Source organism: Schistocerca nitens, chromosome 4, assembly GCF_023898315.1.
Source record: "Schistocerca nitens isolate TAMUIC-IGC-003100 chromosome 4, iqSchNite1.1, whole genome shotgun sequence".
NCBI lineage: Eukaryota > Metazoa > Arthropoda > Insecta > Orthoptera > Acrididae > Schistocerca > Schistocerca nitens.
In genome coordinates this window covers 834,657,310-834,683,366 of record NC_064617.1, presented here as the reverse complement: position 1 = coordinate 834,683,366, position 26,057 = coordinate 834,657,310, and the positions used below count along the sequence as shown (strand labels likewise).

The 26,057-nt window shown below is 44.9% G+C and overlaps 1 protein-coding gene and 1 pseudogene across 1 annotated transcript in view; both read right to left on the bottom strand.

Annotated features, from left to right (window-relative positions):
- LOC126251999 (netrin-1-like) overlaps positions 1 to 26,057 on the bottom strand; it is a 338,660-nt gene that overhangs the window by 84,840 nt on the left and 227,763 nt on the right. The window lies entirely within an intron of this gene.
- On the bottom strand, positions 15,266 to 15,383 carry LOC126254188 (5S ribosomal RNA; annotated as a pseudogene).

Sequence of the window (26,057 nt, the reverse complement as noted above, 5' to 3'; positions counted from 1 at the left end):
AAGCATTATGACACATGGATCAGAAGTATCGACAGTTAACTAGCAAATAGTAAAAAGATTGACGGCAACGGAGATGGACTTTTGGACGCTGTCTGCAGGGATATCCAGAGGAGAAAGAATCAGAAATGAAGTCATCAGGAAGAAATTGGACGTTACAAATTCAATACCAGATTTTATAGAAGAAAAACAACTGTTATGGTACGGACATACCAAAAGGATGTCAAAGGTGAGATTACTACAGAGAATTATGGAATGGGGGCCACCAGGAGGAAGAAAAGGGGAGACCGCCGACCACATGGATTCAAGGAATCTATCAGAAGAAGAAGAAGAAGAAGAAATACTGGAGAAAATTTATGGACAGATAGACAAAAATAGAGGACGCAAATCAAATTTGATGTGTAGTCTTGGAGTATCGGAAAATGTAAAATATTATATTGTGAAATCGGATAACAATAATAATGATAACTACACTCAGTAACAAGGTACAAAAAAAGAAAAAAATAACTGATCTATTAAGCTTCGGAAGTGCAGCACCAGAGAAACATTTCTTCTTCTTCTCCTCCTCCTCCTCCTCTTCTCCTGCTCCTCCTCCCCCCCCCTCCTCCTCCGCCACCATCTAATATTCCGATTGTAAACCTATCGGTCATCTTGAGAGTGAGCCAACAGACTTTAGCTACGATATTTAAGCTACAGATATGCAAAAGCCAAACACGTTAATCGGCGGGAAAGGGTACGCATAAATTTAATTTATCCCTACGCGGTCGTATCATACTGCGATATTGCGGTATCGTTATTACCGGTAACTGGACTGCAGCGAAGTCTTTGCGAGTTTACTGAAAGAAGTGCCCGATTCCATGATTCTTAAAGGTTGAAACCGCCGCCTCTGTTAATTAAACACTTCGTAACTGCTTTTTTCACCACGAAGTACAAAACGACCAAGTCGACGTTACAATTTTATACCGCACAGAGTAACCAGTGGCGATGTACTGCTCTCACAAATGCGATTTATTGTGTGTTCCATGCATATATATAGACTTAAATCCATCGCTTTCCTATCATGTTTGGGAAGCCTGTCATCTAAAATAGGCTGGATGCCCACAAAGCGCATATCTGAAGCGATTTTTCCTTCTGGTCCTTAAACAGCAGCACTTGACTCACACAGTCCATTAAACATGCGTGGAGTGCATTAAGAACCCCCAGCTCCTACAGTACAATAAATCACCTGTGGCCAAGCACTGCATTGACACCGGTCACTCGATGCTGTATGAAAATTTCGAAGTTGTAGGTTTGATTTCATCTTTCCGAGACTGGGTGATGAAAGAAGCAGTTGGAATTCCACTGGCGAAGAAGTTATTCAACAGAGATAGTGGTTTCATCCTGGACAGATCATGGAAACCGACGTTTTCTTTAATGAACTCGCAAAGACGGTGCTACAGTGCAGCTAACAGGCATTCGATAACCTACCGTGGTCGATCGCATAACCACAGATTCCATTTAAGCATACTCTTCGCCTCCGATCAACGTCTCTGGCGCTTGTCGATCTTTGATTTAAAACGGCGAAACGAGTACTGCAGAAACCGGATACCTCTGGAGACAGCAGAAACGTAAAGGCCGAAATATTACAAGAAGCAGCAGCACAGTTTCTGTGGTTGCACTCCTGAAATTTTGAATACCATTTATTGCGCCACGAAAACATCAAGAAGCACTGAATGTAATTCTTTGCATAGCCATTTGCTACTAAAAGAGTCATCAGTTTTTGCAGAAGTGTTACCAATAAACTGAACCTTTTTAGGGGGGGCAGTTCGAATTAGAGTGGATAACTGGTGAGCACCAAATGACTAATCGACGCGAATCTCTTTTGAATAGGGAAACCATCGGCAGAAGTATCCAGCACTTGGATGCAGGCAACGTGTCCGGTGAGTAATACGGTCTCAGCTGAGCCTGTGAAAAATGGCTCACAACCCTTATATACATATAAAAGGAAACTTCCTGATTTACTGGATAGTCATCACCCAGCCCAAAACGCGAAGGACAGACACTTTAAATTTAGAAAGGGCGTTTCTCTTGTACTGCAAGCAGGATATTTCGAAATTCCCTAAGGTGGTGAAATAGGGTGTGAAAGATTGTTTTGAAAATATTTCGCTATTGAGATTTGGAAGCTATAACTACGAAAATTGGTGTTCGATTTTTCGGTCAGAAATAAAGATATACATGTTTCAGCATTCTTGGAACTTTAAACCCCATTAGGGTGAAACAGTAGATAATTTAAAAAATGAATAATTCCTGAAGAACTACTAAAGCATGTTAAAGCTATAGCTATGGAAACTGGTATTTGAATTCTCGGTTAGAAATTTAAAAATGCGTTACTGTGTTTTTGGAAATTCAACGAGTAAGGGGGATGAAATGTTTCATGAAAATATTTGATTATGAATGAACTTTTGAAGGTAAATCTATGAAAATTCGATTTTGCCTTTTCGATAGAAATAAAAAAATTACTTGTTCCAGTATTTTTGAAACTTCAACCCATAACGAAATAGTGGAGGAAAATTTTTATGAAAATATTTCGTTATATTAAAACATTTTTAAACCTAAATCTATGAAAGTTCGCGTTTGTCTTGTGAAGAAATAAGTTTGTGTGGAAATATCACCACAAGAACTCAAAAGGCAGGATTAACAAAGACCACCGACGTCAGCTGCTACAATAGTTTTTGGTGAGAAGTACATTCGAAAAGATGACGCCTCTGTGGCCTCCATTAGCGTGAAACGTTTAGACGATGTTACCATTTGTGAACAACATAAAAATTCCTTTAAAGGAAAACAAAAAGATCCTTTCATACCGTACAGTCTACAAGAGCTAAGCAGCGGGCACTAAGCTAGTCATTAATAACTGAAACTTTTGTAGTAGTACACTACCAACTACATATGATGTATATAATTGTACTTTACTACTTAAGTAAACTTGTCCTCCATCTGAAGGACGGACTGAGCACTGCAGTGCTTTATTACGTGTGGTCTTGTTGGGCGATGGTACACCCCTGCCTCCCAATGACTTTTGAGCTGCTTGATCTAGTCAGTTTCGAGGGTCCTATAAATCTTAGAATTGTACGCCATTGATGACATTCTTTCGAAAAAAGAAAGTAACTAAAACAATGAAAGCAGTTCAAATACAAATAAGATACATGTGAACTGACAGATTCCGGCGGTCGGCAACGCCTGTATAAGACGACAAGTGTCTCGGGCACTAGTTGATCCGTTACTGATGCTGAATTTGAACGTGGTGTTATAGTCGGCACATGAGCAATACGACACAGCATATCTCAGGTAGCGATGAAATGGAGATTTTCCCGTACGATATTTCACGAGCGTATCGTGAATATCAGGAATCCGTTGTTGTTGTTGTGGTCTTCATTCCTGAGACTGGTTTGATGCAGCTCTCCATGCTACTCTATCCTGTGCAAGCTTCTTCATCTCCCAGTACCTACTGCAACCTACATCCTTCTGAATCTGCTTAGTGTATTGATCTCTTGGTCTCCCTCTACGATTTTTACCCTCCACGCTGCCCTCCAATGCTAAATTTGTGAATCCGGTAAAACATAAAATCTACTACATCGCCGCGGCTGGAAAAAGATCCTGCAAGAATGGGACCGACGTCGACTGAAGAGAATCGCTGAACATGACATAAGCGCAACCCTTCCGCAAATCGCTGCCGATTTCAATGCTTGGCCATCAAGAAGTATCAGCTTGCGAACCATTCAACGAAACGTCATCGATATGGGATTTCGGAGCCGAAGGCCTACTCTTGTACCCTTGATGATTGCACGACACAAAACTTTACGCGTCGCCTGAGCCCGTCAGCACTGACATTGGACTGTTGATGACTGGAAACGCATTGCCTGGTCGCACGAGTCGGACCCCTAGTATATCTAGATACGACTCTGACAGGTGACGCGTACGTAACCATCCTGTCTGATCACCTGCATCCGTTCATGTCCATTGTGCATTCCGACGGACCTGGGCTATTCCAGCAGGGCAATGCGACACCCCACACGTCCAGAATTGCTACAGAGTGGCTCCAGGAACACTCTTCTGATCTTAAACATTTCCCTGGCCACCAAACTGCCCAGACATGCACATTATTGAGCATATCTGGGATACTCTTCGTAACAGATCTCCACCCACTCGTACTCTTACGGTTTTATGGACAGCCCTGCAGGATTCATGGTGTGAATTCCCTCCAGCACTACTCCGGACATTAGTCGAGTCCACGCCACGTCGAGTTGCGGCACTTCTGCGTGCTCGCAGGGGCCCTACACGATATTACGCAGGTGTACCAGTTTCTTTGGCTCTGTAGTGTATATAGCAATGTGGCGGATCTGATGTCCCAAACTGATTTCACGCACGTGGTATCGGGTTCATATCTCAAGACCTTTCTGGCCACAGCATTATCTGAACATCGCTCAGGCAGTTCATAGACTCATGTGTCGTGTGTGGACGAGCATTGTGGTGTTGAAAACTGGCACCACGATAATGTCGCCTGAGAGGCAGCACATGAGGACGCAGAGTGTCCGCGGCATGCCGTTGTGCCGTGAGCGCCGCGCGGGATAGCCGCACGGTTTGAGGCGACTTGCCACGGCCCACGCGGCCTCCATCGGGCATGGGTGTGTGTATGTTGTCCTTATCATAAGTTAGTTTAAGCTGGATTCAGTAGTGTGTAAGCCTAGGGACGGATGACCTCAGCAGTTTGGTCCCATAAGAACTTGACACAAATTTCCAAATTTTCTGTGCCGTGAGAGTTCCCTAAAACACTACCGGCTGTTACCTGAAGTCATATCCAATGGCTTCTTACACCATAACCCAAGGAGTAACTGCACTGTGACCCTCTAGAGCACTGGCCGAATGAGAACCGTGCACGGGTCTCCACCTTACTCACCGGCGATATTCATCTGAGATAGTGCAGACCCCATTCATCAGCAATCCATGCTTCGCGGCCACGGCACCACGTAGCTGTCTGTCTATTTATTGTAAGCAGCAGTCTACAAACACGATAGTAATTCTCTAGCCTGGCTACTCTAGTCCATGACAAATGGCACATTATACACAGAATGTTATAGGGAATCCATTATTTGTTCTCTAATGGCAGGTGCATATGCGAATGGCCCATGATGTGCTTGGTGCACAGTACGACGACATTTTTTTTGGTGCTCTGACGTAGTCAGTGGGTACCTTGACGTGTATTCCTGCCCTTACGTTCTCATGCTGTCTAACATTGGACCACTGTCAGATCTGGGTACTGCACGATTCGATCAGTGGGCCAAATGGACACCCTCAGTGTGGCCCCCTTCAATCTGTGCCAGGTGATGATAACGTTGTATCACACGAATCTGCGTCGCTTATGTGTCACTCAACATCTGGCGCTGTTCACGAGGCATATACGTGTTATCAGAGCTGGTAAGAATAACAGACATGAACAACGCTAATTCAAGCTGGTGACGGATCAGAGGCTACATCGACACAATTGTTACTTAACTTTGTTTCGCACCATCATTTTAGCTCCAACCAAGGCTCGGCAGTTCTGAGTGCCGTCTGTATTCGTGAGTTAACGTTCAACAGTTTCCAATCTTGCGCAAGGATGGGTGTGTCATCCGCATAGATGGCTAACGTCGTGTTTTGTATTGCTGGGAACTCGTTAATGTACAGGTTGAACAAGATGGGCCCTAGGATTCTTCCCTGGGGTACTCCAGCTTGGATACCGTGTTGTGTTGATTGTTTGCCCTGCACGTCAGTGTTGAAACATCTGTTCGTGAGATATGAGGGTATGAGACGTATGAGTCCGTCCGGGAAACCAGTTTCGCTTAGTTTGTGTATAACGCCGTTGTGCCAGAGACGGTCGAAAGCTTTTTCGATGTCAAGGAACAAGGCCCACGAGGCTTTGTTGAGGTTGTAGCCGTGTGTTATAGGTTCGACTACGCGGATGAGTAATAGTGTTGTCCATTGGTGATTCCTAAAGCCGAATTGCTCCGGTCTTAGGGTCTCATTGGCGATGCAGTACCTAGTGATCCGTTTTAATGTTCAACAATATTGCTGAGCTAGCACAGCAGACTGATGGATCGGTAATTTTGTGGGAGGGAGTGGTCTTTCCCTGGATTCCTGAACAGGGCCTTAGGCGCCTTCCTAAAGTCAGGAAAGCGTTGGTGTTTTAGGATGGCATTTGTTATGTTTGTAAGGTATTCTACAGCTCTATCCGTGAACTCCTGGAGAACACGGTTTTGAATGCCATCAGGCCAAGGGGCTTTCCTAGCATTGGTATGCTCGATAGCCCATGTAATTTCATTTGTGCTAGTGCGTCTAATTTCATCGTGCGTGGGCTGGGCTACAAGTCGTGTAACCTCCTGGCCCGTTTCAAGTGTGAATACTGAATCTGAAGGAGCCATATTCGGCATGAAAGAGGCTGCAAGTGTTGTGGCCACAAGCTCTGCCTCCTCCGTCGCGGAGTAGGCTGGGCCGTCTGGTCCTTGTAGCGTGGGGATGTAATGCTCCTCCCTGGTCAAGTGTCTGGCTAGCTTCCACACGGCAGGACGAGTGATATCTAGCCCAGCGAGTTTCTGTCCCCATTGTTCGTTTCTAAATGTTTGTTCAAATGGTTCAAATGGCTCTGAGCACTATGGGACTGAACATCTGTGGTCATCAGTCCCCTAGAACTTAGAACTACTTAAACCTAACTAACCTAAGGACATCACACACATCCATGCCCGAGGCAGGATTCGAACCTGCGACCGTAGCGGTCGCGCGGTTCCAGGCTGAAGCGCCTACAACCGCTCGGCCACACCGGCCGGCAGCGTAAGTTAGTTTAAGATAGATGACTTCAGCAGTTTGGTCCCGTAAGACCTTACCACAAATTTCCAAATTTCTTGTTGATTCGAACTACTTCATCATGCTCCGCACAGTAGGTGGAGAAAGAGGACCCTTCCGTAATCCTTTCAGACGGCGATATTCTGGAAGTACAGCTTTGTTAATAGAGCTTCATCAATAATGACACGTCAACAAGTGCACTGCGACTGGTCAGGTGTGTCAGACTTTGTATCACGATGACTGATCACGGGACCTGGTGGCTATAGTTGGAACTGGATTGTGGCGTTGTGAAGCATGAAAATCATGCACCCCATATTCTGAAAATTAATGCTACGAAGTTTGGTAATCGAATGGTAATTACTTTTCGTGTTATGACGTATTAAATACGGAAAGTTTAGTTATAACCACCCGGTACATTCACTCTCCTAATACTGGTGCTCCATTATGAAACTTTCCTTTTTTCAGCACTCTATAAAATAAAAAAGTTCCTTCAGGGTAAACCATCTGATCGTTATTGTTAATGTTTGCAGAAGTTAGTCTCGTACCGAATACATGTACGTAAATAAAGTACGTAATTTCGCGTTCGTACTAAACACCGTGGCATGCTACCACAGCGGAAGTGTACCGTTCAGACTATCGATTGCTGATCGGAAGTGCGACGCTACATCTTTGGCTTCTCTCCAGAGGGCGCGCGCGGTGGCTTTAATACCGAGCTGCTTTATCTCTTGGTCAGTTCCGTCTTGCCGCTAGGAAGAAGAAAGTTTCTGAGCAGTCACAATTGGTTATTTCGTGGCGCTGTGAACCTACGAGCATTTCTTGGCACTTCATCGTCTTGAGAGTGGGTCTTGGACTGATAAGCTCACTTGTCTGAGAAGCACCACACTGGAGTTCCAACACGCCTTAGTTCGCCTTTTATGCTTGGCCCGTGGGTGTACGGGTAGAGTGCAATAGCGAACGCATATGGGAATGTTACGTGAGCTTCTTCCTTGGTCCTGTGGCGTGCTTGTTCTCAGTTGCCAAGCGCATTCACTTGAAAGGGAGATGTACTAGCAGCAATGTTACTGCGTTATTTTACCGACGTGCAACGGTAGCACTTGCCTTTTAGTGTGCATGCGTTTAACAAGTGTCTGCTAGACGAGTACAGTGCAAGGGTAAAATCAAGGTTCCTAGTTTTTTATTTATTTACGTACTGATTTATTCATTTATTTCTTAAGTCCATTAATGAGGCAGTGAGTCTTTCAGTCACTAAGTCATTGGTACCGCTTTTAATGTTGCTGATTTGTTTAAACAGAAAAATTTTTAATGCACATTTTATTTGACCAATAATCGTCACTTAAATTTCTCGATACAATATGGGCATTTGCTTGAAGTTCACGATTCTTGGACTTTGAAGTTCAGTATTTTGAGCACACTTGTTAGTGAAATAGCTGGGGCCCCACTATCTTAATCGTACTTATAAGTTGTTTTGGGTTGGTTGGTTGGTTGGTTGATTTAGGGGAGGGGACCAAATAGCGCAGCGAGGTCATCGGTACCATCGGATTAGGGAAGGAAATCGGCCGTGCCCATTCAAAGGAACCATCCCGCCATTTGCGTGAAACGATTTAGAGAAATTACGGAAAATCTAAATCCGGGTGGCCGGACGCGGGTTTGAACCGTCCTCCTTCCGAATCCGTACTGGGTCCACTTGTTGTAATCGTTGGGTGTGATGGCTCACTGGTTGATCTGAGACAGTTCTTAAACCTTCCTGAATGCTTTTCCTCATCAATATGTCTAATTTTTTTCTCTGCTTTAATACTGTTTTTCTGAAACAGATTGAACCAGGGGACAGCGAACACTACAGCTAATTAAATTTCGCCTTTACATACTTCCTGTAATTATGTTATTGATATCTCAATGTTTTTAAGTTGTTGCTCATTTCCTTCAATACTGTTTTAATAGGGAAGTCTTTTCGCTAAATTGATATTACTCAATAAGCAGCATTCTCAACCTCTCCATTTTTCAAAAAATTTTTGAGCTGTAAGAGGCATTCATTCTGCTCCCATGAGAAATCTTTTTTTGATAAAAAGCGAAGTGAAATATCTGAATTTTAATGGTAATTGATTTGAACTGATGTTTTCAAGTAAGTGTATTTTCTGGTGCAAACGTCCAATTATACTTCCCAGCACGTTACAGCTCACAGCTCGCCACAAGCTGTCCCATTTCAGAGTTCCTTAACATTGGGAAGCCTTTTTCAAACTTGCCGTCGATTAGAGGCATCAGGTATTTTACAGGTTGGAGAAAAACAGCCTGTTAAGATTAGGCCCGACTAGAGGGTCCTCGACTCAGGCAAAATTTTCCAAATGACCACCAGTCGTAAAAGCACCGTGTGGAGCTAAGGCCATAAAACTACAGCCCATCTGCGACGAACACGCGGAATGGTGTGCAATTAAACTACCATGCCACACCTAATACGTGTTATGCTAAGGAGATGAAGATAATACTTTCAGCTTAGCAATCAAAGCCAGTCATACTTTGAATTCCTTTTCATTGCTCATTACATTGGAAGCCAGTTTTCTGTAATGTTCATTGGGTACAGCTCACCAATTAAATTAACTACACTAAAATTACCGTGCTGCCATTAATTTGTGAAGATAATAAACTGCACTGCAGAAATAACACTGCAGTAATGTAGTCGACATGTTGTACTGTAGCTGTAATGTTGTTAATGGAGAAATCTAAGAGCCGAGTGTTTTAGTTTCTGATATGTGCATAGGGCAATACAAAAATGCAGTAAATGAAGCAGGCAAAAAATAATAAAAACGTCTCAAAAATGAGACTGACAGCAAGTGCAAAATAGCCATTTTGCACATTTTGCAGGGATGGCTAGAGGACAAATGTAAGGATGTAGAGTCTTATCTCACTAGGGGTAAGATAGATACTGCCTACAGGAAAATTAAAGAGACCTTTGGAGAAAAGAGAACCACTTGCATGAATATCAAGAGCTCGGCAGGAAACCCAGTTCTAAGCAAAGAAGGGAAAGCAGAAAGGTGGAAGGAGTATATAGAGGGTCTATACAAGGGCGATATTTTTGAGGACAATTTTACAGAAATGGAAGAGAATGTAGATGAAGATGAAATGGGAGATACGATACTGCGTGAAGAGTTTGACAGAGCACTGAAAGATCTAAGTCGAAACAAGGCCCCGGGAGTAGACAACATTCCATTAGAACTACTGAGAGCCTTGGGAGAGCCAGTCCTGACAAAACTCTACCATCTGGTGAGCAAGATGTATGAGACAGGCGAAATACCCTCAGACTTCAAGAAGAATATAATAATCCCAATCTCAAACAAAGCAGGTGTTAACAGATGTGAAAATTACCGAACTATTAGTTTAATAAGCCACGGCTGCAAAATACTAAGACCAATTCTTTACAGACGAATGGAAAAACTGGTAGAAGCCGACCTCGGGGAAGATCAGTTTGCGATTCCGTAGGAATGTTGGAACACGTGAGGCAATACTGACCTTACGACTTATCTTAGAAGGAAGATTAAGGAAAGGCAAACCTACGTTTCTAACATTTGTAGACTTAGAGAAAGCTTTTGAAAATGTTGACTTGAATACTCTCTTTCAAATTCTGAAGGTGGCAAGGGTAAAATACAGGTAGCGAAAGGCTATTTACAATTTGTACAGAAACCAGATGGCAGTTATGGGAGTCGAGGGGCATGAAAGGGAAGCAGTGGTTGGGAAAGGAGTGAGACAGGGTTGTAGCCTCTCCCCGATGTTATTCAATCTGTACATTGAGCAAGCAGTAAAGGAAACAAAAGAAATATTCGGAGTAGGTATTAAAATCCATGGAGAAGAAATAAAAACTTTGAGGTTCGCCGATGACATTGTAATTCTGTCAGAGACAGCAAAGGACTTGGAAGAGCAGCTGAGCGGAATGGACAGGGTCTTGAAAGGAGGATATAAGATGAACATCAACAAAAGCAAAACGAGGATAACGGAATGTAGTCGAATTAAGTCGGGTGATGCTGAGGGAATTAGATTAGGAAATGAGACACTTAAAGTAGTAAAGGAGTTTTGCTATTTGGGGAGCAAAATAACTGATGATGGTCGAAGTAGAGAGGATATAAAATGTAGACTGGCAATGGCAAGGAAATCGTTTCTGAAGAAGAGAAATTTGTTAACATCGAGTGTAGATTTAAGTGTCAGGAAGTCGTTTCTGAAAGTATTTGTATGGAGTGTAGCCATCCATGTATGGAAGTGAAACATGGACAATAAGTAGTTTGGACAACAAGAGAATAGAAGCTTTCGAAATGTGGTGCTACAGAAGAATGCTGAAGATTAAATGGGTAGATGACATAACTAATGAGGAGGTATTGAATAGAATTGGGGAGAAGAGGACTTTATGGCACAACTTGACAAGAACAAAGGATCGGTTGGTAGGACATGTTCTTAGTCATCAAGGGATCACCAATTTAGTATTGGAGGGGAGCGTGGAGGGTAAAAATCGCAGAGGGAGACCAAGAGATGAATACACCAAGCAGATTCAGAAGGATGTAGGCTGTAGTAGGTACTGGGAGATGAAGAAGCTTGCACAGGATAGAGTAGCACGGAGAGCTGCATCAAACCTGTCTCAAGACTGAAGACCACAACAACAACAACAACAAAATAATAATAATAATAATAATAATAATAATAATAATAAAATAATAAAATAATAATGCTAATAATCTCGAGAAATACAGCAAAAAATTAGTCAGACGAAACCTCGCTGATACGCACACCCAAACACGTTCTCTTCCCGGACAAACATTCGCGCGGTTGTCCGTTGTTTTACGGCCAGAGCTGCAGAAGGGTGCATTCCGTACCTACGGTTGTCTAGAAGAAATTCTTCGTCCCCTACGCTTTTGACCGCCGCCTGGAGGCTGGACTCTCTCTTTGGCCTGCATACCTCGTCAGCTGGGCCCGGCACGGTGAGTCGCTGCCAGCTGGCGGAACCGCTCCACAACACAGCAGGCGGTGCCGCGCTGACAGCAGGGCCTCCGGGAAATGCCTTCCACTCCTGCGTTCCTCCGCGCTTTATTTAGCAGTCGCCTGTTGGCCGATCTTTACTGCCGAGGTCTCTCGGAAGGACTGTAATATATCATTTTCGCGCTGCGGTGCCAACTCCAACTCACGGGGCAGTGTGCAAGGTGACAGTCTCTATTATTAAGGCCACTATGTCGTAGACAGCTTTGTGCACCAGGCCCGTCCTGCTCGGTATGCGAGCTTCTCTTGATTTCGTGACAAACGACCTAATCTCTTTCTCATTAATTGTAAACTCGTCTTTGATTCGCGTCAGCAGAGAATTGGGGGCTAGACACGCTCTAACACCAACTCGCCAGTCTTCCCAAAAGAGGATTTCGATAGTTGGCTTTTATCGCTGAGAATTCGTAAAAACTGCGAATATCTGTAGAGAGAACGCAGTCACTTAATAATACTATATGCCGAAACATTTCATTTTCCTTCCTAATGCAGGTTTAGCGAAATAAATCTGGCCTGAAAAGTATTAGATTAGTGCGTAAGTTAGTAGCGTTTTTCCGCTAGTTTAATAAACACAGCAGATACACATATCTGACACTTTACTCATCAGTAATATATTCTCCTTCATCATTTACAACAATCTTATAACGCTGGGGTTGTAAGTAGGCTGTTTAGGGTTTTATGTTGGTAACGTCACGTAGCGCTCTGTATGAAAATCACTGGTTGTGCAGTCTGTGGCTGGTTGGCATTTTTGGAATAGTCGCTATTGTAGTGTTGGGCAGTTGGATGTGAACAGCGCGTTGGAGGTGAGCCGCCAGCAGTGGAGGATGTGGGGAGGGAGATGGCAGAGTTTTGAGAGCGGACGATCTGGACGTGTGTCCATCAGAAAAAGGAAATTTGTAAGATTGGATGTCATGAACTCTATATATATATATATAACTTTTGAACATTATTAAGGTAAATACATTGTTTGTTCTCTATCAAATCTTTCATTTGCTAACTATGCCTATCAGTAGTTAGTGCCTTCAGTAGTTAGAATCTTATATTTAGCTGGCAGTATTGGCGCTCGCTGTATTGCAGTAGTTCGAGTAACGAAGATCTTTATGAGGTAAGTGATTCATGTAAGGTATAGGTTATTGTTAGTCAGGGCCATTCTTTTGTACGTATTTTTGGAAGTCAGATTGCGTTGCGCTAAAAATCTTGAGTGTCCGTTTAGTGATGATCAGAATAAGCTGTTTGAAAATCATATAACGTAAGGGGTTAACCAGTACAGTAATTGATAAATTTTTCAAAGGGGACGTTTCAGGGTAGCTTTTCGATTCCGCGGCTGTAGAAATCACGTTGATTTTGACGCGAAGAATGCGCTGAGCCAGGCACGGAGCCTATTTTCACCCGGAAAGGAAGTTCCCTGAAGGCTGTTCGATAGAGATAGGAAGAGGTGTCTGAGGGCACAAGATCAACTGGATGCAGAATAAATTTCCGACCCAGCTGCTGCATGACGTTTGACATTCTATCAGAATGCGGGCGGGTGCTATCGTGGAGTAGCATTACTTCACAGTCTTCAGAGTCGTTGCTCTTGGATTGCGGCTGCTAGACGACTCACTTGTCGCCAATAAATGTCATCAGTGATGGTTACACCTTGGAAAAGCAATTTCTAGTACACCACAGAGTCGCTGTCCCACTAGATGCATAAAAATATCTCTCGTGGATAAGCGCCGGCCTTTTTACGGGGACTTACTGCTTTGTTTGGGCTAAGCCATCCATTTCTTTTCCTTATTTTACCATAAAGACACTATTTTTCGTCGTCAGTGAAGACAGGAATGGTCGGTGCTGTTCACGAGCCAATTGATGATCAGCAAACAGAGACGCAATTTGGCCACCAGCTGATTTTTGTAATTTTGGCTTAGAGCATTCGGTGTCCCTAAACCCTATTCTTGAACCTTTCACAGTTTGCATGCAAATGTCTCACGATGGTGGAATGATCACAGCTCACCGTTTTTCTCAGTTCTCGAGTACATTGAAGTGGATCACTGTGGATTAATGATCTTCATCAAATCCGAAGGTCTCCCTGAACGTGGAGAGTCACTAATGTCAGAATGATCCTCTTTCAAGCGAGAAAACCATTTTTTGTCGTGCCCTTTCCAAGGTCATTATTCCATTACACGGCGCAAATGTTTCTGGCTTCCTCCACTGCTATCATCATTCTACTGAACTCGAACAGAAGAGTATGTCGGAAATATTTGTTTTGTAAACAAACTAAAATAAAAACAAACTCGCTATGTCAGAAATGTTCCAATTTCTCCATTTGCCACTCCTTTTTCTAGCGTCCACAGATCCTCTATCTGCAAACGACAAAATACGTCATCTCATATGGCAAGCGTGAACTACAAATAAAAAATGACAATGGAAAAATAAATACTTGGCAACCGGAATACCAGCAAAATCACTACGAACGAATGCCTCAACCTATTACTTATAAGACTGACGCCGAATTGTCCCTTGTTAACAAACAGGAGAAATGGAGGGCACCGTGATTTCATGCCCCAACCCGTCACTGTCACACGTCTGCTGGTTGTTACTGAGGTCCTTAGTTTTTCCATTTCTTCAGAGGATGTCTGGTTCGGCCTGTCGGGGAATGTGAACTCACAATACATGCGTCATTACGCACCAGAAAGTCCCCATCGGTATTTTGAAGAGCCGTTGCATGATCTCAAGGTTGGTATACGGCGCACGATGTCTAGCGTCCGCACAGTAACACAATTCTTTCACCACACTGTTAATGCTAACCTTTATGTCCAGGAACTGTTTAATCCATATGTAGATGAACTGACAGAAGATGAACGGTCGAATGGTTATTTTCAGCTTGACAGAGCATCTATTTGGCAACATCGTCGCGAATGCATTATGCGTTCGGTAATGAGAAGGCAATCAGCATAGGCAGTTTACTTTCCTCACCACTTCGATCGCCTCACCTGTCCACCGTAATTTTTACCTGTGGGCTAAACTGAAGGGTCATGTGTACTCAAATACTCCACACAGACACACACACACACACACACACACACACACACACACACACACACACACAGGAAGAGCTAAACCATAACAATGGAAATGCTATTTCTGGTATCCCTCGCACAGAGCACCTACGTGTGGGTCACAGTTTGATAAACTGAGCACAGAGCTGAATCGAAGTCAAACGCGGCCATTTCTAGCATCCTTGGAAGGCCCAACAGTACCGACCGGCCGCCGTTTCATCCTCAGCCCGCAGGCGTCACTGGATGCGGATATGGAGCGGCATCTGATCAGCACACTGCTCTCCCGGCCGTATATCAGTTTCCGGGACCGGAGACGCTACTTCTCAATCAAGTAGCTCCTCAGTTTACCTCACAAAGACTGAGTGCATCATGCTTGCCAGCAGCGCTCGGCAGACCGGATGGTCACCCATCCAAGTGCTATCCCAGCCCGACAGCGTTTAACTCCGGTGATCTGACGGGAACCGGTGTTACCACTGCGGCAGGGCCGTTGGCAAATATTTTCTGGGTTACTTTTATTTTGACAACTTCGTACATGCTATTCCCCTCCCCCTTCGATTTTTATCCAAAGGGGCTTCAACTGAAATAATTTGAAGAGCGATTATATGAATCATTCGTGCAGAAGGCTGAAGTCAGAGGAACTCATTTAAAGAATCCGAAAAACTTTAGTTCACACACAAAGAACTACGCCTGCAAAGTTCCCAGCAGATCCGTTTCGGAGAATTATCCTTGATATGAAAAGTGTGGTACGTGTTCTATTCGACATGTGCGAAAGAACAGACACCACGCATTCATATAATTGATATGCCTAGCAGGGCAATGGATCCACCTTTTTCAGTGCGGATGCACAAATACATATGACCTCCTGTGTGAATTTCAAAGTGGCGAATGGGAGTATAATGGACAGGGACTGCAGATAGGTGGCGCTCGGTAGAAATGTGGATCGAACGCGAGGCGTGCAGAGATAGTCCGCCTAGTTGGGATAACGCTGTCTCTCGGATGGCGCAGTGGTTAACGTACTTGCCTAGGAAGCAGGAGATCCCGGGTTCGAATCCCAGTCAGGTACACATTTTCATTCGTCGCCGCTGATTCCGTGTAATGTCCCGCTACAGCCGACAGCAGTGATCCCCTTCAATTTAGAATTATCCGTCGGTCTGCTAATTTCACCAGACTGAATTAACGAGAAACGGATGTGATGCGGAGAACAGCCATGCAGTGTTTCATGAATGTGTTTCATCAGTGTGGGCAAGAGACTCTACAGGACTGGTGTTGTGCGTTGTTGAGTTAAAAGTTCCTAACACGTGTATTCCAAGAAGAGTCGAGGATCAGGATTCTCCTACTTATATCTCGCCCAGCGACGATGACAGTGACAATCAGAGAAACAGTTTTCAGAGAATGAATGCAAAAATAAGATGGCATAAACGGGAAAGTGATTCGGTGTCAAGGTAGCTATCAAAATTACATGTGTAACAACACAGAGAACCAGCCAGCTCTTTGAGGTGTCTCACTTGCCCAACACTGTTTCAATATCTCGAAGTGTTAATGAAATACTTTAACTGTTAAAGGAACGTGAAGTAGCCTGAGTATAACAACGACGAGAACTTCTGAGACTTACGTAGTTGTCTGATGATGCTCGTATCCGAGTTTTCATTTCTCTCTTCTACTTCCTTTACTGGGCATCGCATTTCAAGTGCGGATGTGCGTTTTATGGCTTAGCAGAGCAATCCTGGCATAAAACATGCGGCCGCATAATAGAGTACGGAGAGCATGGCTGGGCCTGACTAACTTATGGTCTCTGGTCTTTCTCATTTTCCAGTTTTCTACGTTCCTGCTCAAAATGTAATTCAGTGTACCAATTTCTCGGGCCAGCGTTTAGACTCTTTAGGTTCCTGAATAAGATATAAAACTTTCTAGCAAATTAAAATTGTGTGCCAGACCGTGACTCGAACTAGGAACCTTTGCCTTTCGTGAGCAAGTGCTTTTCCATCTGAGTTACCCAAGCACGACGCACGACTCACGACCCGTCCTCACAGATCCGATTCTGCCAGTACCTCGTCTCCTACCTTCCAAACTTCACAGAAGCTCTTCTGCATACCTTGCAGAACTAGCACTCCAGGAAGAAAGGATATTGCGGAGACATGGCTTAGCCACAGCCTGGGGGATGTTTCCAGAATGAGATTTTCACTCTGCAGCGGAGTGTACGCCGATATGAAACTTCCTGGCAAATTAAAACTGTGTGCCGGACCGAGACTCGAACTCGGGACCTTTACCATTCTGGAAACATCTCCAGGTTTTAGCTAAGCCATGTCTCCGCAATATCCTTTCTTCCAGGAGTGCTAGTCTGCAAGGTATGCAGAAGAGCTTCTGCTAAGTTTGGAAGATAGGAGACGAGGTACTGGCGCAATTGAATCTGTGAGGACGGGTCGTGAGTCGTGCTTGGGTAGCTCAGATGGTAGAGCACTTGCCCACGAAAGGCAAAGGTCCCGAGTTCGAGTCTCGGTCCGGCACACAGTTTTAATTTGCCAGAAAGTTTCTTTAGGTTCCTCTTTAACTGATCCTCATAGCGCTTCAGGAGAGCACCAAGTAATCTGTGCTTCCTTCACTATAAAAAAAAATTGTCGAGGAAGGCTCGTTTCTCACTTGCAGGAGATCAGCTATCTATCAGAGCTGGTGGCAAATTACGGTGACTTCTGCAGTCTACTATTCGTCTTCTCAAGTACAGTTATGTTTGGTATGAAGTTATCCCATTTGTTCCCATAAGTGAGCCTGTGCCACACAAAGGACGAAACACTGTTGCAAACAGTTAATATTCAAGTTGCTGTTGGCGGGGATAGACACCTTCCCCGGTATAGTCGTGTTGCTGCCCGATCACTGTCATTTGACTGTCTGAATTCGAAGAACAGGTACACCTGTTCCTGGTTGGTATACTAACAAGGGAACCTCCCCATAGCACCCCCCTCAGATTTAGTTATAATTTGGCACAGGTGACAGGCCTTGAAAAACTGAACACAGATCAGTCGAGAAAACAGGAAGAAGTTGTGTGGAACTATGAAAAAATAAGCAAAATATACGAACTGAGTAGTCCATGGGCAACATATGCAACATCTAGGATAATGTAGGCACAGGAGCACCGTGGTCCTTAGCGTGAGCAGCTGCGGAGCGAGAGGTTCCTGGTTCAAGTCTACCCTCGAGCGAAAAGTTTACTGACTTTATTTTTGCAAAGTTATGATCTGTCCGTTCGTTCATTGACGTCTCTGTTCACTGTAATAAGTTAAGTGTCTGTGTTTTGCGACCGCACCGCAAAACCGTGCGATTAGTAGACGAAAGGACGTGCCTCTCCAGTGGGAACCGAAAACATTTGATCCAGGAAAACACGTCTGATATATTATATACGACATTGGTGACGGCATGTGCGTCACATGACAGGAATATGTTGTAGACCCACCTAATTTGCACACTTGGCGAATGGGTAAAAAGATTCTTCTACCTTCCCCGATTTAGGTTTTCTTGTGGATGTGATAATCACTCCCAAAATAGTGATTAAAACATAAGTGTGTCACATTAACTGCAACAAATGAATGCAACAGTTTCACAGTCGCACAGTTTTCTCTGTGCTCTATCAAAACATATGTTTTTAACGTTTTCAAATTTTTCCGTGTGTAGACCGTCAAATCCTGCATATGTCCAAGCAAATCTGAACATGTCCTGGGATTTTGGAGAGCGAAATCGATTATGTGTGAGTGCCTGAACTATCAATTGTCTGAAAATGAAAGTTAAAACTTTTCGCTTGAGGGAAGACTTGAACCAAGGACCTCTAGTTTCGCAGCTACTCACGCTAACCACGGGACCACGGCGCTCCTGAGCCCACATTATCCTTGATGTTGCCTATGTGGACTATTCAGTTTGTATATTTTGCTTATTTTTTCATAGTTCCACACTGTGCCAAATTGTAACCAAATTTGAGGGGGGTGCGATGGGGAGGTTCCCTTGTAAGCCGTCGCCGCTCAGCGCTGCGCTACACGAGACACGTCCGTGACACTGTGAATCGGCAACAGCAGTGAGGCGGATGCCCTTAGTACGCAAGTGTGAGCCCGTCGTCGTCATGGACAACATTACTGCTCTCTGGAGTGTGGGTGTGAAACACTTTTACACAGACAGAAAATTGCCAACTGCCTAGTCGTCTTCTGATGTGTGCTAACTACACTACCGTAAAAAAAAATAGTACTGCCTTTTAGAGGTTTCCAGCTCAGTCAAGATTTACTGTTGCAACAGTGCACACGAAATTATTACTTTTACAGATCAATAGTACAAGAGGTTCTTAGGCACCAGGTGTCGAGCCATGCTGAAACACCCACTTTAATACTTGGTATAGTCTGCACAGGCGGGACGTCGAACAGATGTGCAGAACTATTGACCTATATCTTTAACGTCGATCAGTTGTAGAATTTTGGAACAGGTATTATGTTTGAGTATAATGACTTTTCTGGAGGCTAGTAATCTACTCTGTAGGAATCACCATGGGTTTCGAAAAAGACGATCGTGTGAAACCGAGCTCGCGCTATTCGTCCACGAGACTCAAGAGGGCCATAGACACGAGTTCACAGGTAGATGCCGTGTTTCTTGAATTCCGCAAGGCGTTCGATACAGTTCCCCACAGTCGTTTAATGAACAAAGTAAGAGCATATGGACTATCAGACCAATTGTGTGATTGGATTGAAGAGTTCCTAGATAACAGAACGCAGCATGTCATTCTCAATGGAGAGAAGTCTTCCGAAGTAAGTGTGCCGCAGGGGAGTGTCATAGGACCGTTTCTATTCACAATATAAATAAATGACCTTGTGGATGACATCGGAAGTTCACTGAGGCTTTTTGCAGATGATGCTGTGGTGTATCGAGAGGTTGTAACAATGGAAAATTGTACTGAAATGCAGGAGGATGTGCAGCGAATTGACGCGTGGCGCAGGGAATGGCAATTGAATCTCAATGTAGACAAGTGTAATGTGCTGCGAATACATAGAAAGAAAGAAAGATCCATTATCATTTAGCTACACGATAGCAGGTCAGCTACTGGAAGCAGTTAATTACATAAATTATCTGGGAGTAGGCATTAGGAGTGATTTAAAATGGAATAACCATATAAAATTAATCGTCGGTAAAGCAGATGCCAGACAGATTCACTGGAAGAATCCTAAGGAAATGCAATCCGAAAACAAAGGAAGTAGGTTACAGTACGCTTGTTCGCCCTCTGTGTGAATACTGCTCATCAGTGTGGGATTCGTACCAGATAGGGTTGATAGAAGAGATAGAGAAGATCCAACGGAGAGCAGCGCGCTTCGTTACAGGATCATTTAGTAATCGCGAAAGCGTTACGGAGATGATAGATAAACTCCAGTGGAAGACTCTGCAGGAGTTTCGAGAACATACCTTCACCGAGGAGTCAAGCAGTAAATTGCTCCCTCCTACGTATATCTCGCGAACAGACCATGAGGATAAAATCAGAGAGATTAGAGCCCACACAGAAGCTTACCGACAATCCTCCTTTCCACGAACAATACGAGACTGGAATAGAAGGGAGAACCGATAGAGGTACTCAAGGTACCCTCCGCCACACACCGTCAGGTGGCTTGCGGAGTATGGATATAGATGTAGACGCTGATCCTGGCATCCAGTCGATCGTACAGACAGCGAAAACTGTCCTGGGAAATGTTATCGAATTGTAGATGGAAGAGTCATTGGTTGACGAGCCGCACAAGTCACTTGCCATCCCATCATATCTCACACCTCCTCTACTGGGGACAAGTTCGGAGAGCGTGCTCGTCACGGATGCTGCTGCACGACTTGCAGAGCACGTTCAGTTTCACGAACAGTGTGTGGACGAGCATTATCCTTCCTACTGCTAGAACGGCTAAATAACTGGTTTAACAACATTCAGCACGTACCTAGCGCTGATTAGCGCCCCCTCCAGAAACACCAAAGGTGAACGAGAGTTGTAGCTTACCACACCCACAAGACCATAAGGCCTGGGGAAGGGCCACTGTGTCTGGAACGAATGCACTCTACGAGGCAGCGCGCTCACCAGGTCTACGTCGTACGCACTTACAACCAGCACTTGCGTGCAGGCAGAAGCTGGTTTCATCGCTGAACACCACATTGCGCCATTCAGTCTCCTAAGTGATCCTCCGAATGCTGCTGTGGTGAGAGTGGAAGACGGGTAGAGACGTGCGTACCCGTAGTCTCACTGCCAATAACTTCTTCGCAAAACTCCGCATTGATACACCCCGCTTCACTAGCCCTCTTATCTGTGTTGTGGTAGCTGTACGATCTGCCACAGCTGCCGTTACGATACGACGATTCTGGCGGGCGCCTGTGCTGTGCGGACGTCCAGAACTTCGTCTACGTGTGTGAAAATGTTCACGTGACTATTGATACCAGCGTCGTCGCACAACTGACGCAGCACATCCAGTTTGTGTGGCAATTCTTCGACAGGACGATTCCACCACAAAAAAGCCACAATTAGACGCCTTTCAAACTCCTCCAGTTGGCTGTAGGAAGGACGAATGCGCCTCTGTGGCATGTTTGCCTGCTTGCTTCACACGTTCGCACCACATTGAGCCTTCTGGCTGTGAATATTCCCTGTTGAAGGGCAGCCCCAGACAGCACTCTGGAAGCAACGCCACTATGCTATCTGTTGGCGGCCGACGTTAAAAGTTCGAGGGTCACTCCAAAAGAAACGCACACTATTTTTTAAAAATTCCATTTTTTATTCTACATGTTTGAAAGTTTTACAGTGTGTAGATACATCCTTTAGGAACAATATTTTCATTTCTCCACATAATTTCCATCCCTCTCAACTGCCTTACGCCGTCTTGGAACCAGCGCCTGTATACCCGCACGGTAAAATTCTGGACCAATCTGTTGGAGCCACTGTTTGGCAGCGTGCACAAGGGAGTCATCGTCTCCAAACCTTGTTCCACGAAGAGTTTTTCAGTTTCCCAAAGAGATGATAGTCCCATGGAGCCAGGTCAGGACTGTAAGGCGGGTGTTTCAGTGTTGTCCATCCGAGTTTTGTGATCGCTTCAATGGTTTTTTGACTCACATGTGGCCGTGCATTGTTGCGCAACAGCAAAACATCCTGCTTTTGCCGATGTGGTCGAACACGACTCAGTCGAGCTTGAAGTTTCTTGAGTGTCATCACACATGCATCAGAATTTATGGTGGTTTCACTTGGCATGATGTCCACAAGCAAGAGTCCTTCGGAATCGAAAAACACCGTAGCCATACCTTTCCCTGCAGAAGGCGTGGTTTTGAATTTTTTTCTTGGGTGAATTTGCATGATGCCACTCCATTGATTGCCTCTTCGTCTCTGGTGAAAAATGATGGAGCCATGTTTCCTCACCTGTCGAAATTCTTCCAAGAAATTAATCTCCACCATTCTCGTACTGTTCCAAAAGTTCGCTACATACCGTTTTTCTTGTTTCTTTGTGAGGCACTGTCAACATCCTGGGAACCCACCTGGCACAAACCTTTTTTAACGCTAACACTTTCAGTATTCTGCAAACACTTCCTTCCCCTATCCCAACGTAGCGTGACAGTTCGTTCACTGTGATGCGTCTGTCAGCAGTCACCAATTCGAAAACACTCTGCACATTGTTCGGAGTGTGTGCAGTACGAGGCCTGCCGCTGCGAGGACAATCCTCAATATTGCCGTGCCAGCTTTCATTACGTAACCTGCTTGCCCACCGACTAACTGTACTGCGATCGACAGCATCATCTCCGTACACCTTTTTGAACCTCTTGTGGAAGTTCCCCACTGTCTCGTTTTCACAGCACAGGAATTCTATGAGCGCACGTTGCTTCTGACGAACGTCAAGTGTAGCAGCCATCTTGAAGATATGCTGTGACGGCGCCACTTACGGGAACAGGTTGAACTAAGTTTGAAAACCAGAGAGAAGGATGTATCTACACACTGTAAATCTTTCACACATGCAGAATGAAAACTGTATTTTTACATAAATGTGTGCATTTCTTTTGGAGTGACCTTCGTATTAACAGTACATCTACTATCTCCCAGTCTGCATATGTCATCATCGGATCAAATTCGACGTCGTCTTTCCAGGCGTAGATTTTTTTTTTTTTTTCGGCAGTGTATCAGAGACCTTAAACTGTCTAAGATCTTATCTTCACCTTCAAGTGGATAGACCGCCCCTGGAACGCATTCCCGTTCCGTCCATATGACTTCTTTTTCTCCTTATTTCAGAGATCGTTTCTTGCAGTTTCTCCCCATTTATCACAGAGCGAGGTGACGCAGTGGTTAGCACACTGGACTCGCATTCGGGAGGACGACGGTTCAATCCCGCGTCCGGCCATCCTGATTTAGGTTTTCCGTGATTTCCCTAAATCGCTTCAGGCAAATGCCGGGATGGTTCCTTAGCAAGGGCACGGCCGATTTCCTTCCGCATCCTTCCCTAATCCAAGCTTGTACTCCGTCTCTAATGACCTCGTTGTCGACGGGACGTTAAACAGTAATCTCCTCCTCCTCTCCCCATTTAACAAAATCATCAAAATCACCGTCTCTCTCTCTCTCTCTCTCTCTCTCTCTCTCGCTCTCTGCGTGTGTGGGGGGGGAGGGGGGAGGGGGGAGCGGGGAGGGGGGGAGGGGAGAGAAGGGAGGGAGGCAACACACACGAGTGGCTACGCGCCTGCTAACAGGCGGTGCGCGGCGGACATTTGTTTCGCGAGGTGGCATCGTTAGCAGGGCAGACAGCGACACGGTGCGACAGGAGAGGAGGAGAGGAGAGAGGAGACAACAACAGGACGGCAGCGGCGGTGTCGGGCAGAACGCCAGGAATAGCCGGCGCGCCGCTATTAGCCACGCAAATAGAATACAAATGCGCGCGCCCAGGCGAGAGCCGGGCAGAGCCGCGGGCTCATTAACGCGCCGGCAGCGGCAGCGGACGCCTAAATAAACCTGTTGGCGCGCGCCAGCTAGCTAGCAAGCTACTAGCTCTGTACCTCGCCTCCAGCCATTCAGCAGGTGGCCGCAGGCAACTAGTCTGCTAAGCGCGCACCGACCCCCTGCACACGACACAAACACGGGTCCTCTGCGACTCAAACTCTGCGAAATTGACAGCAGCACATTCCGTATAACGGTTCTTGAGTCCACACGTGCACGTCCGCAGCTCGTGGTCTAGTGGCTAGCGTCGCTGCTTCTAGATCATGGGGTCCCGGGTTCGATTCCCGGCCGGGTCGATTTTCTCCGCCCAGGGCCTGGGTGTTTGTGTTGTCATCATTCGTGAAAGTGGCGAGACTTGACTGTGTAAACACTGGATAATTGTACGAGCGCTGATAACCACGCAATTGAGCATCCCGCAAACCAAATATCATCCTCATCGCAAACACAGGTGCACTATGTGATCGAAAGTGTCTGGACATCCATTAGCGGACACTGATATGGTGTGTGTCCACCTTTCGCCTGTATGAGGGCTGAACTCTGCGGGGGAACGAGGTGTCTGCTTGTCCGTATAGTAATGGTGGCCCAATCTTCCTCACGAGCCTGATTCAGAGAAGGTAGTGATGTTGGACAAGTGGGTCGCCGTTCCAACACATCCTAAATGTATTCCACTGAGTTAAAGCCGGGACTCTGCACAGGCCAGTCCATTTTAGGAATGTTAGAATCCTTGAACCATTGCCTCACAAATAGTGTTTTGTGGCATGTCGCACAGTATTTCTGTACCGTTCCCCTCCCACACACAGCACATTGCGTTGTCTAACGTGTTCATATCTTTCCGCATTTAGAGTTTTTTTTTCTTGAACGCAATAAGAGGACTGTACCCTAACCACAGAAATCAGACGCATATCGTAATATTGCATCCTCCATACTTCTCTGCCTGCACTACAATAATGTATTAGGATACAGACTGGGACGATAGAGATAAGTGTAACTACAGTGAAAATGAAATTACGGCGGTGAGATTTATAGCCCCAGGTAAAATTGGTGGTTAGTGGGAACAAGGATGCTCTTCAATGGATTCCAAAAGGCAAGCAAAGACTAAGGATACAGTCTATCAGTAAATGGATTGGTGAAATAAGAAAACATGTACGAGCAACATAAAAAAAAATGGCTCTGAGCACTATGGGACTCAACTGCTGAGGTCATTAGTCCCCTAGAACTTAGAACTAATTAAACCTAACTAACCTAAGGACATCACAAACATCCATGCCCGAGGCAGGATTCGAACCTGCGACCGTAGCGGTCTTGCGGTTCCAGACTGCAGCGCCTTTAACCGCACGGCCACTTCGGCCGGCTACGAGCAACATAGACTTCTATAACTGAAGACCACAGTGAATGGAGAAGTGTAGTGGCAACCTACACTCAATAGTGGGTGTCAGGTGGCAGTTGATGAACGTGTCTCGAACGGCCCTAGATGACTGGTAACAACGGGTAAAAAACAGAAATAGAAGCAGTTGTTTTATATTACTGGAGGAGGAGGAGATTAGTGTTTAACGTCCAGTCGAAAACTAGGTCATTAGAGGCGGACCACAAGCTCACACTAGGGAAGGATGGGGGAAGGAAATCGGCCGTGCCCTTTCGAAGGAACTATCCCAGAATTCGTCTGAGGTGGTTTAGGGAAACCAAGGAAAATCTAAACCTGGATGGCCAGACGCGGTTTTGAACCGTCGACGTCTTCAATGCGAGTCCAATGTGCTAACCACTGTGGCACCTCGCTCGGCCATATTACTGAAAATGGGGAGAAAACATGTACGCAATGAAACGGCTGTCTTACACTATTTGAGGAACTTCAGAAGTTGTGCTCAGTTACTTTTGAAGCATACAATTTATCAATCGTCAATAAACCATTTTATTAATGGTACCGACCTTTAAAAAATTATGCGTGTACTTCTGTAATTAATATGCATATAATATATCACGGAAGAAATTCTGTATTAATTTATGTATGATGTGTAGATATGTAATGATATATATTAGAATGTAAATTATGTAACGAGAAATATCAATTTGTAAATGTCTTAAAAACTGTATGTATTAAACTAAAAAGTGCATGTACATGCATAACTTCAATTGACGAAGCCTGTTAGACGGAAAACATGGTGAAAGGCTAAAAAGTAAACATCTACCCAAGAAGGCAGCCAACATTCTCTAGGCATCCG